Source organism: Coregonus clupeaformis, unplaced genomic scaffold (assembly GCF_020615455.1).
Source record: "Coregonus clupeaformis isolate EN_2021a unplaced genomic scaffold, ASM2061545v1 scaf0069, whole genome shotgun sequence".
Lineage (NCBI taxonomy): Eukaryota > Metazoa > Chordata > Actinopteri > Salmoniformes > Salmonidae > Coregonus > Coregonus clupeaformis.
This window is the reverse complement of record NW_025533524.1, coordinates 612654-626281: the sequence shown is the minus strand read 5'-3', so window position 1 is coordinate 626281 and position 13628 is coordinate 612654. Positions and strand designations below refer to the sequence as shown.

General features: G+C 43.9%; 1 protein-coding gene across 3 annotated transcripts in view; it reads right to left on the bottom strand.

Moving 5' to 3' along the window:
* ptk2bb (protein tyrosine kinase 2 beta, b) overlaps positions 1-8965 on the bottom strand; it is a 67676-nt gene extending 58711 nt beyond the window's left edge. For all 3 annotated transcript variants that reach the window (XR_005998112.2, XM_041870067.2, XM_041870068.2), the window contains exon 1: positions 8862-8965. The gene's annotated coding sequence lies outside the window, so the exon portion shown is untranslated. The remainder of the gene's footprint in view (positions 1-8861) is intronic.
* Positions 8966-13628: the final 4663 nt, after the last annotated feature.

Here is a 13628-nt window from a genome sequence, read left to right as displayed (position 1 = left end):
AGTATTTGTATTTATTATGGATCCCCATTAGTTCCTGCCAAGGCAGCAGCTACTCTTCCTGGGGTCCATCAAAATTAAGGCAGTTATACAATTTTAAAAACATTACAATACATTCATGACAGATTTCACAACACATTAAGTATGTGCCCTCAGGCCACTACTCTACTACCACATATCTACAATGCAAAATCCATGTGTACGTGTGTGTAGAGTGCGTCTGTTATCATGTGTGTGTCTGCCTGTGTTTGTGTCTGTTCACAGTCCCTGCTGCTGCCTTGGCAGGAACTAATGGGGATCCATAATAAACCCCAGGAAGAGTAGCTGCTGCCTTGGCAGGAACTAATGGGGATCCATAATAAACCCCAGGAAGAGTAGCTGCGCCTTGGCAGGAACTAATGGGGATCCATAATAAACCCCAGGAAGAGTAGCTGCTGCCTTGGCAGGAACTAATGGGGATCCATAATAAACCCCAGGAAGAGTAGCTGCTGCCTTGGCAGGAACTAATGGGGATCCATAATAAACCCCAGGAAGAGTAGCTGCTGCCTTGGCAGGAACTAATGGGGATCCATAATAAACCCCAGGAAGAGTAGCTGCTGCCTTGGCAGGAACTAATGGGGATCCATAATAAACCCAGGAAGAGTAGCTGCTGCCTTGGCAGGAACTAATGGGGATCCATAATAAACCCCAGGAAGAGTAGCTGCTGCCTTGGCAGGAACTAATGGGGATCCATAATAAACCCCAGGAAGAGTAGCTGCTGCCTTGGCAGGAACTAATGGGGATCCATAATAAACCCCAGGAAGAGTAGCTGCTGCCTTGGCAGGAACTAATGGGGATCCATAATAAACCCCTGGAAGAGTAGCTGCTGCCTTGGCAGGAACTAATGGGGATCCATAATAGATACAAATACAGTGGGTAACATCCATAAAGGGCAGGAACAGGTCCCGATAACAGGAATGTGAGAGCTGACCTCTGGAGGGTTTAATATTTAACAGGCAAACACTAAACCCTGAGCACCAGAGGTACAGATAGGGAGACCTCGACAGGGTTGGAAGTATGTTTGTTTGTTTGTTTGTTTGTTTGTGTGTGTGGACAGGGTTGGAAAGATTGGACAGCCTACAGGGAAACAGCCCTGACAAAACTGTTACGTAGAAGAATGAAAGGCTAAAAACAGATGGAGAAAGTAAAAACATGTAATCTAGTTTTACTGTGGGGCAACATTAGAAAACTGACAGAGCAAAGTATATGTTCAAATGCACTATGCCTTCAACACAGCAACTGTGTAGGCAGCCTGGTGCACCTTCAATGCAACTAGTTAGGGACCATCAACAAAGTGCATTATCACAATATTCAAATTTCAATAGCACCATGTGACTTAGCAACCTCGTTTCAACTGTCCATTATTCCATATATATATATAAAATTACTTAAACTTCAATAGCTCCTTTGGATAACTTTGGATTGTTCAGAGGGTAGGGACACACATCACACATAGTCCCTAAGTAATTTAAACTGCTGAACCTCTCTACCCGTTCTCAATTGAGGGTCGGCTGAAATCAGCCTTCTATCTGAAGTCAAAGAGGACCTCCTTTGCTTTCTCCACAAAGTCATTTGCAATGTTTCATATTCATGTATTTTCTGTGTCTTATGTGAATGGTGTATAACTCTTTAATACATGTCTATCTCATGTTTATTACCAATTTGTTATGCATCTATATTTCTTACTTTATTCCATGTTCCAGAAACTATGCTGATGATCAACCATTACCACGTCTACCTCCATGTTTCCAGAAACTATGCTGAGGATCAACCATTACCACGTCTACCTCCATGTTTCCAGAAACAATGCTGAGGATCAACCATTACCACATCTACTCCATGTTTCCAGACACTATGCTGAGGATTGCAAAAATCTCTGAAGCTGGAGACTCTTATCTCCCTAACTAACTTTAAGCATCAGTTGTCAGAGCACCTTACCGATCACTGCACCTGTACACAGCCCATCTGAAATTAGCCCACCCAACTACCTCATCCCCATATTGTTATTTATTTTGCTCATTTGCACCCCAGTATCTCTATTTGCACATCATCGCTTGCACATCTATCATTCCAGTGTTAATACTAATTGTAATTATTTTGCACTATAGCCTATTTATTGCCTTACCTCCATAACTTGCTACAATTGCACACACTGTATATATATTTTCTGTTGTATTTTTGACTTTATGTTTTGTTTTACCCCATATGTAACTCTGTGCTGTTGTTTTTATCGCACTGCTTTGCTTTATCTTGGCCAGGTCGCAGTTGTAAATGAGAACTTGTTCTCAACTGGCTTACCTGGTTAAATAAAGGTGAAATTAAAATAAATAAAATAAAAGGATCAACCATTACCACGTCTACCTCCATGTTTCCAGAAACTATGCTGAGGATCAACAATTACCACGTCTACCTCCATGTTTCCAGAAACTATGCTGAGGATCAACCATTACCACGTCTACCTCCATGTTTCCAGAAACTATGCTGAGGATCAACCATAAGTATCATTTTTTGTTTTATCTGTTGTTGTCTAGTACTGTATTTGTGCTAGCTAGGGCCATCTACTTGAAGTGCTGTCTGTCTTCCCAGTGGCCTACTTAGTGTGTGAACTGCTGACTGCTCATAACGTGCAGCTGATTGTTGACACATCAAACAGGATTGAGGGGAAGGGCAAAACTAAGACCGTCGCTGAAACAAAGACGGTTCTGCCAAGTTGTTCTGTGGAGTTGTTCCAGGAGGGAGAGAGAGGAAGGCTCTCTCACTGGAGTAGCTTACCTAGTCTTCTACAGATTCTCATTTTGCTCTTTTGTAGCTTTTGTCAACTATGTGTGTGTTTTCTATACCTGTTCCTCCCCCTGTAGGCTTTACAGAGACGCTCCCCAACCCTTGGCTGCAACCCTTCTAACAGAACAGGGCTGCTGTTCCTCCCCCTGTAGGCTTTACAGAGACGCTCCCCAACCCTTGGCTGCAACCCTTCTAACAGAACAGGGCTGTGGGCAGCTGAGCGAAAATGGAGGAAAAGTAAACTTCTGAAGGACCTATCATCCGTTCACTCCCTCCGCTCTACCTTCCCTTCCTCTCTATCCGCTGCTAAAGCCATCTGTTCACTCCCTCCTCTCTACCTTCTCTTCCTCTGTATCCGCTGCTAAAGCCATCCTTTCACTCCCTCCTCTCTACCTTCTCTTCCTCTCTATCCGCTGCTAAAGCCATCCTTTCCCTCCCTCCTCTCTACCTTCTCTTCCTCTGTATCCGCTGCTAAAGCCATCCTTTCACTCCCTCCTCTCTACCTTCTCTTCCTCTGTATCCGCTGCTAAAGCCATCCTTTCACTCCCTCCTCTCTACCTTCTCTTCCTCTGTATCCGCTGCTAAAGCCATCCTTTCACTCCCTCCTCTCTACCTTCTCTTCCTCTGTATCCGCTGCTAAAGCCACTTTCTATCACTCTACATTTTTTAGCTTCTGCCTCTAACACTAGGAAACTATTTTACCCCCCCCCTTTAACCACCTTCTCCCCCCTCCCTTTTAAACTTTCTCCTCCCTCCCTTTTAAACCTTCTCCCCCCTCCCTTTAAACCTTCTCCTTTAAGCCATAGACTGTTCTCTGCTTCAGCACGGCAAGCGTTACCGGTGCATCATGTCTGACACCAACAGGCTCCTGAACAGCTTCTATCCCCAAGCCATAAGACTGCTAAATACCTAACAGAATGGCTACAGGAACTGTCTGAGTTGACCCTTGGATTTTATTTGTATTTTTGCACTGTCTCTATACACACTCACAGGACTCTGCACACTCACAGGACTCTGCACACTCACAGGACTCTGACCAACTTTCTCGTTATCTCTCTCAAAACGATCTTCTTGACCCTAACCAGTCAGGCTTCAAGGCGGGTCACTCAACCAAGACTGCTCTCCTCTGTGGCACGGAGGCTCTCCGCACTGCCAAAGCTGACTCTCTCTGTTCTCATCCTCCGCTGCCTACGACAGTGAACCATCAGATCCTCCTCTCCACCCTCTCAGGGCTGGGCATCTTAGGCTCTGCACACTCTTGGATTACATCCTACCTGGCAGGCCGCTCCTACCAAGTGACGTGGAGAGGATCTGTGTCTGTACCACGTACTCTCACTACTGGTGTCCCCCAGGGCTCGGTTCTAGACCCTCTCCTCTTCTCTCTATACACCAAGTCACTAAGCTCTGTCATATCCTCACATGGTCTCTCATATCATTGCTATGCGGATGACACTCAACTACTTTTCTCCTTCCCCCCCTTCTGACACCCAGGTGGTGACACGCATATCTGCGTGCCTTGCAGATATCTCAGCTTGGATGTCGGCCCACCATCTCAAGCTCAACCTCCACAAGACAGAGCTTCTCTTTCTCCCAGGTAAGGCCTGCCAGCTCCAAGACCTCTCCATCATGGTTGACAACGCCACTGTGTCCCCCTCCCAGAGTGCAAGGAACCTTGGCGTGACCCTGGACAACACTGACATTCTCTGCAAACATCAAAAGCAGTGACTCTGCCCATCTTCTGAAAACATCTGTAACCCTACCTCTTCAAAACAAAAATTATCTTAAATAATCCCACAGCACCCCCCCTTTGCACCATTCCTTTTGTGAACTAACACTTGATTGGCATCAAATACAATTTCTTTGGATCACTAGAAAGAAAAAGATGGATCTATTCCTGCCAGTGAAATCATGGCACACATTTATCATCACAACATTACTAACTTCTGAAGGCTATGGAGTCAGACTGATAGAAGACATTAACCACAATGCCTTTCAAATTCAAACTACGGAAGGACTTAAAAGATAAATATGCCACTTGAAATTGGATTTAAATATTACATAATTCCAGCAACACTCTGAACACATCACAACACATCCAGGAACTCAATGGCAAAGGAGAGTAGATTATTGTTGTACACTCTTTAGAAAAAAGGTGCTAAATAGAACATATAGACTACTTCTGCTTGTCCCCATAGGGGAACCACATTAGGTGCCAGGTAGAAACCTTCTGCTTGTCCCCATAGGGGAACCACATTAGGTGCCAGGTAGAAACCTTCTGCTTGTCCCCATAGGGGAACCACATTAGGTGCCAGGTAGAAACCTTCTGCTTGTCCCCATAGGGGAACCACATTAGGTGCCAGGTAGAAACCTTCTGCTTGTCCCCATGGGGAACCACATTAGGTGCTAGGTAGAAACCTTTACAGAGGGTTCCATCTAGAATGAGAAATGTACAACAATAACATCAATCAATCACTGTGTACAGTGTTTGTGTGTGTGTGTGTGTGTGTGTGTGTGTGTGTGTGTGTAGAGACAGAGAGAGAGAGAAACAGAGAGATAGCGGAGGATCAGAGGGACTATGCCTAAGATCACACAGTACACCAGATAGGACAGACTGACCCTAGCCCCCCGGCACATAGGCTATTGCAGAATAGATACTGCGGACTGAGACGGGGGGGTTGGGCAACACTGTAGGCCTGTCCAAAATTACTCCCAGACAGGGCCAATCAGGCAGGATAAACACCACCCAATTTGCCAAAGCACAGCCCCCCACACCACTCAACGGAAATCCACAGACCACTAACTTACTACCTTGAGACAAGGTTGAGTATAGCCCAGGAAGATCTCCCCCACCACACTAGCCCTAGCAAAACTGGACAGGAAGACCCAAGGGAGTCGAGTACATTTACATTTACATTTTAGTCATTTAGCAGACGCTCTTATCCAGAGCGACTTACAGAAGCAATTAGGGTTAAGTGCCTTGCTCAAGGGCACATCGACAGATTTTTCACCTAGTCGGCTCGGGGATTAGAACCAACGACCCTTCGCTCTCAACCACTAAGCCACCTGCCGCCCACTTTCATCTACTTACACGCCTTCTTAAAAGTGAAATGTTTTCAGTCACTTCATGGGGAAGATAGTGCATTCAGAAAGTACAGTATTCATAGCCCTTGACCTGAATTAAAAATGGATCAACAGTGGAGTACAGTGAACAAAGCCTGGCATGATGAGCCCTCATAGGGAATGCATGTGAGAGCACGAGCAGGCCAGTGAATATGCCTCCCTAATACGGTCAGAGAATCCCAGGAGAGAGTGGGGAGCCGGCCAAGCACAGACAGCAAGGGTGGGTCCTCTTGCCAGTGCCTTGCCATTCACCTTTGCACCCCCGAGCCATAGGACTTACTGAAGAGATGATTCTTCAGTGAAGACTTAAAAAAGGTTGAGACCAAGTCTGTTTCTCTCACATGGATCAGCAGACCATTCCATAAAAAGGGGAGCTCTAGAGGAGAAAGCCCTGCCTCCAGCTGTTTCCTTTGAAATGATAATAATAATAATAATAATAATAAATGATCATGAAAATAAGGAGGCCTGCGTCTTGTGACCGCAGCGTACATGTAGATACATTATCTACGGCAGGACCAACTCAGAGAGACAGGTAGGAGCAAGTCCATGTAATGCTTTGTAGCTTAACAGTAAAACCTTGAAAATCAGCCCTAACCTTAAACAGGAAGCCAGAGGCTAGCACTAGAGTAATATGATTTTTAAAAAACGTTTGGTTCTAGTCAAAACATCTAACAAGAAATGGGAGACTTGGGGCTGAATGGAGGGTAACATAGGTGCTGTCTGAAGATATGGTTATAAATATGCAAATGGAGTGATGGATGTTCCAGGAGTTTAAGAGGAGTGCAGCTGAGCTGAAGGCACTGAAGACAAGGTCCCCAGTGGCCAGGAGTCTGGTGTTAATGGTGATAAGGAAGCTGGAGTGCAGCTGAGCTGAAGGCACTGAAGACAAGGTCCCCAGTGGCCAGGAGTCTGGTGTTAATGGTGATAAGGAAGCTGGAGTCAGATGAGCGGAGTGAGTGACAGGGGATTTAGATGTGCAAGCATGTCAGAGAGGTAGGAAAGATCCAGGATGTGGAGAAGATGTGCAGGATAGATCCAGGACATGGAGAGATGTGCAGGATAGATCCAGGACATGGAGAGATGTGCAGGATAGATCCAGGACATGGAGAGATGTGCAGGATAGATCCAGGACATGGAGAGATGTGCAGGATAGATCCAGGACATGGAGAGATGTGTACGTGAGCAGTGGAGTCGGTGGAGAGTGGATGTGATGTTTTCCCAGGTTTTGGCGCGGATGTAGGGAAGTTTCGGTTTCCAGTGATGTGAAATAAAGGATCCAAGGAGAGAGCGAAAAACGACGGTCTGCAAAGTTCTCCAACAGCCTTACTTTATACCAGAACATCAGATAAGGACCCAGAGGAGGGACAACACTATCTTTTCCCTCCCCTTGTCAGCCCATCAAAATGCCTGTAAACAGATGGAGCCATGAAGGTAAGGTAACACAAAAATGTTCTACCCTTCAGGGTGGGCACTGAAGCAACAGAATTCTGAACATATTGAAGAGGGTTGACAGAGAGGCTATAGAGACGAGCGTTGCAGTCGTCCAGGTAAGAGGTGACAATCTGTCAAAAATGGAACTAATAAATGAACGTATTTTTTTTTTATAAATAAATAAATAAAAGGGTACCAAAGGGTGTGTGATGTGCGTCCCTACCCTGTGACAATACAACATTTGGTTTAAGGTGCCCGTGTGATCAAGGAGCTATTGGAATTCAAAGTCAAACATTCAACAAATAAATTAAGGTAAAAGAAAATGTAACCATTTTTCATTAAATTGTGCGATGTGTGTCCCTACCCTGTGAACAATACAACGTTGATTTAAGGTGTGTAGATCACATGGTCAAGGAGATATTGAATTAAGTTTTTTTTTAGATTTTGACATTAAATAAATATATATATTTTTTTTTACAAAATAACATGTTGGAATCATTTTATGAGAAAACCAAAGGGTGTGCAACTTGCCTCTCTATGAAAGATACAATGGACAGTTGAAATTGGGTTGCTAAATCACTTGGTGTAAGAGCTATTTGAATATTGTGATCATGCACTTTGTTGACGGTCCCTAACTAGTTGCATTGACTTTGAGCCGGCTGCCTACAACGTTGCTTTGTGATTATGAAACTCGGGTCGGACTCGGGAAAATAAGACCTGTGCAATGTTGTACAACTTTTTTCCTTCATAAAGAGCCTCACCTGAGGTATATAGCTCAAATCGTTCCCGAGCTATAGAAGTTTGAAGGTCCAAATGTCTGTTGAATATCGAATCTCAAACCAACTTTACCACGGAAATCCACCTCACTTGTCAAAACCAAAACACAGATAGATACACCCTCTATACTTCCCTATTCTGTAAGAGAGTCAGTGGAGCAATAAGACTTGTTTTGGAGTATATAGGATTGCATACTGCAGCGTCATACACCCAGGCGCTGGAATTACGTACCAACAATTTCACCTGCACAGACCTGCAGAGTGATAATCGAGATTCTTCCAACTGAACTCAGGTGGCAAATGCAATGGAAGAAATTCCACACATTGTGCATATGTTGTTCAAGTTCAAATGCTTGAATCCGAAGGTATTTCTTTCATATATCTATATTGGTAAAGGACTCATACCATTAAGGCATGTCAATCAATCTATTACAAATGTTGTCCTCAGTCTTCATGTTTTTCACATTTCATTTAGACACATGACATGACATATTTGTAAACTGCTAGAAATAATATGATGTTCATGGTATAATTTTACTGACTTCAAACGACTCTTGAATAGTTTCGTTTTGAGTAAACGGTCAACAATAATTAACAACTCCAATCGCTTGAAATACCTTGACGCGTCTAACGTCCCGTTGCCTCTCCTACACCTGAAGTTAAGCCTACAGTTGTAAAAACACTTCTTATATTGATTTCTAGGAATTTGTCTCTTACCTAATTTGAGGACATGTTACTCCACGAGCATCTGCACGGAAATGTTATATTGTATTTCTGGCAGCTCTGCTTTGGGCCTAGTCCGTTGAGTATTACCAGGTATTCCCTCGAATTAAAAAGTGTATGTGACGCAGGAAGGTATGTGCTCAAGCCAAGCCACTCCCCTTGTCTCTACAACCCCCTCGGTTGGATACTTCCTTATTTCTACCAATGACTTAATTAATGCAACATATGTCTTCTGTAGGTCTACTCTGGTTAGGTTGAATGTTTTAGGAGGCAGTGTTTTGCAGATTCAGTACAGTCATGGTCAAACGTTTTTGAGAATGACACAAAGACACATTTTCACAAAGTCTGCTGCCTCAGTTTTGATGATGGCAATTTGCCACTCCCTTGTCTCTGCAACCCCTTGGTGGGATACTTCCTTATTTCTGTGGTATGGACATCTATTACAATTTCTATTTGTGTTTTGTGCAAGTAACAGTTATGTTATAAACTACGTTTGTGAATTATTTTTTTTATTTTTTTTTAAAGTTGGGTTCAAAACGTTTATATTCTCTGTGGGACTACACACTATATTGTCTTAAAGTGTGCATGCATAAACTATTCAAAACATAAAGGGTAGTGGGGAAAAAAATGTGTGTCTAATGTGTTTGCCAGAGAAATGGTTATGTATGGTGTAGAAACACAAGATACATGACCAATTACTTAATTCATGCAAAATATGTCTTCTGTAGGTCTACTCTGGTTAGCTTGAATGTTTTAGGAGGCATTGTTTTGCAGATACAGTATTTTACACAGCGAGGAGTATAGGAATCCATCCTTGGGTCGCCTAATAACCAATACAGAACACTAGATGGTGCCATAGATCTGTTTCTAAAACAGATCTATGGCACCATCTATAGCCTTTTGGGGGCCGCCAAGACTTATTTACATTGACATGTTAGCAGACGCTCTTATCCAGAGCGACTTACAGGAGTAATTAGGGTTAAGTGCCTTGCTCAAGGGCTCATCAAGAGATTTTTCACCTAGTCGGCTCGTGGATTCAAACCAGCGACCTTTCGGTGACTGGCCCAACGCTAGGCTACCTGCCTCCCTTATGCCATGTTAATGTGTTCTGAGTGAGAGTGACTAACAAAATCAATGGGGGGCCCCCTGGAGGTCCGGGCCCCTGGGCACGTGCCCTGCGTGCCCTGTCGGTATTCGGCCATGATAACTACAAGTTTACATAGCTGGCTAGACTAATTTACCAATCAAAATATTGTTAGTTGACATGGCTAATTGAGTTACTGTCAGGTGACTGACATAACAAGAGAATAATTGCTGATGCACAACCAAATGTTTAACTTGCACCTTGTGTATTCTACTGTTCTAACGCTCAACAGTAAGTTGGGACCCCGACAGTCACTGAGGGCATGTGGCCGGCCTTGTTCCTACACCCAGTTGAGTTACCTCCCTGGTTGGTTGGGCTGTTTCCCATTATAGAGAATGTAGACGGAACAGCATATACAGAGGGGGGGAACATGAGGCTGTAGAAGGAACAGCATAAACAGAGGGGGGGAACATGAGGATGTAGAAGGAACAGCATATACAGAGGGGGGAACATGAGGCTGTAGAAGGAACAGCATTTACAGAGGGGGGAACATGAGGCTGTAGAAGGAACAGCATATACAGAGGGGGAACATGAGGCTGTAGAAGGAACAGCATAAACAGAGGGGGGAACATGAGGCTGTAGAAGGAACAGCATAAACAGAGGGGGAACATGAGGCTGTAGAAGGAACAGCATAAACAGAGGGGGGGACATGAGGCTGTAGAAGGAACAGCATTTACAGAGGGGAAAACATCTCAACACAACATACCAACCTGATTTTGGGGGGGCATCATTTTCCACCTACTCCACCTCACTCAGCCATCCAAACTCTCTCATACCAGTCACTCCACTCCAGCCAGTATGTCAGGGAGTTCGGAATAGTTGTGAGTGTGTGGATTCTAGACTAGAGAGAGTGGGCTTGGCATATCTGTGGTTGTGTCCTAGTCATACCATTCCAGTCCAGTCCTGTAGTAGGTCACCAGGGAAGGGAAATGGCATAACTATGGTTGTGTACTTAGACAGTGACAGCTGCTATGGGGGTTCATGTCTGGGGCAGGAGCGGGCAGTGAACAAGCCTCACCCTCTCACCACCCAACCTGGGCCAACAACATTACACCAACACCCCCACACGGACTATATCAACAACACAGTACCACTGCGTCAAAGGCAGGTGCCACACCATGCACACACACACACACACACACACACACACACACACACACACACACACACACACACACACACACACACACAATGGTCTGACTGGTGTTGTGCCAATAGCAATATATCTACAGTTGAAGTCGGAAGTTTACATACACTTAGGTTGGAGTCATTAAAACTTGTTTTTCAACCACTCCACAACTTTCTTGATAACAAACTATAGTTTTGGCAAGTCAGTTAGGACATCTACTTTGTGCATGATACAAGTCATTTTTCCAACAATTGTTTACAGACAGATTATTTCACTTATAATTCACTGTATCACAATTCCAGTGGGTCAGCAGTTTACATACACTAAGTTGACTGTGCCTTTAAAGAGCTTGGAAAATTCCAGAAAATGATGTCAGGGATTTAGAAGCTTCTGATAGGCTAATTTACATCATTTGAGTCAATTGGAGGTGTACCTGTGGATGTATTTCAAGGCCTACCTTCAAACTCAGTGCCTCTTTGCTTGACATCATGGGAAAATCAAATGAAATCAGCCAAGACCTCAGAAAAATAATTGTAGACCTCCTGAAGTCTGGTTCATCTTTGGGAGCAATTTCCAAACGCCTGAAGGTACCACGTTCATCTGTACAAACAATAGTACGCAAGTATAAACACCATGGGACCACGCAGCCGTCATACCGCTCAGGAAGGAGACGCGTTCTGCCTCCTAGAGATGAACGTACTTTGGTGCGAAAAGTGCAAATAAATCCCAGAACAACAGCAAAGGACCTTGTGAAGATGATGGAGGAAACAGGTACAAAAGTATCTATATCCACAGTAAAACGAGTCCTATATCGACATAACCTGAAAGGCCGTTCAGCAAGGAAGAAGCCACTGCTCCAAAACCGACATAAAAAAGCCAGAGTACGGTTTGCAACTGAACATGGGGACAAAGATCGTACTTTTTGGAGAATGTCCTCTGGTCTGATGAAACAAAAATAGAACTGTTTGGCCATAATGACCATCGTTATGTTTGGAGGAAAAAGGGGGCGGCTTGCAAGCCGAAGAACACCATCTCAACTGTGAAGCACGGGGGTGGCAGCATCATGCTGTGGGGGTGCTTTGCTGCAGGAGGGACTGGTGCACTTCACAAAATAGATGGCATCATGAGGAAGGAAAATTATGTGGATATATTGAAGCAACATCTCAAGACATCAGTAAGGAAGTTAAAGCTTGGTCGCAAATGGGTCTTCCAAATGGACAATGACCCCAAGCATACTTCCAAAGTTGTGGCAAAATGGCTGAAGGACAACAAAGTCAAGGTGTTGGAGTGGCCATCACAAAGCCCTGACCTCAATCCTATCGGAAATGTGTGGGCAGAACTGAAAAAGGCGTGTGCGAGCAAGGAGGCCTACAAACCTGACTCAGTTACACCAGCTCTGTCAGGAGGAATGGGCCAAAATTCACCCAACTTATTGTGGGAAGCTTGTGGAAGGCTACCCGAAACGTTTGACACAAGTTAAACAATTGAAAGGCAATGCTACCAAATACTAATTGAGTGTATGTAAACTTCTGACCCACTGGGAATGTGATGAAAGAAATAAAAGCTGAAATAAATCATTCTCTCTACTATTATTCTGACATTTCACATTCTTAAAATAAAGTGGTGATCCTAACTGACCTAAAACAGGGCATTTTTACTAGGATTAAATGTCAGGAATTGTGAAGAACTGAGTTTAAATGTATTTGACTAAGGTGTATGTAAACTTCCGACTTCAACTGTAGGTACTGTATCTGGGCAGAGAGGTGGCATGGGTGGCCCTATCCCTTTCAATTCTCTACCAACTATCCCTTTAAATGATCTACCAACCATCCCTTTCAATTCTCTTAAAAGGACTCACAAGCTGGAAGTAGCCAATAGCTGAGTGATTATGAAATTTGGGAACAGTGGCAAGGTAAGAACGGCACCAGGGAAAAGGATGACGAGCTTTGAGATCAGTGTTGCCGTTTTGCCACAAGGGGGCATAACAACACTAATGTAATGAGAACGCGAATGCGACTGTGCTCACATCACATCTATAAATTGTCCAGAATAGGCTACACAAGAAAATTAAACGTTTTCAATTCTTACTGCTATTCAAGGTCAGTGTATATATTCCTTCCTATGTCACTGAAAGATGTGGTAAGGTAATGACAGTAGGTGAAATATATTAACACTGTTGCTAAACACTGGAATTTCTTCCCAGTAGTTATTTTTAGCAACTCCTCTATTAGGAGCAATGATGACGATCATGTCCCCCCCCCCATACACACACACACCCTCTCCTCATTACCACAGACCCCACCTTCAGGGAAACTCCCAGAAGGCTTTGGGTGTAAAGGGGACAACATGGAATTCTTTGATCTAACATCTTCAAAAAACCCTCCCTTTCCCTCTCAATTTAAGGGCTTTATCGTCATGGGAAACGTATGTTAACATTGCCAAAGCAAGTGAAATAGATAATAAACAAAAGTGAAATAAACAATAAGTA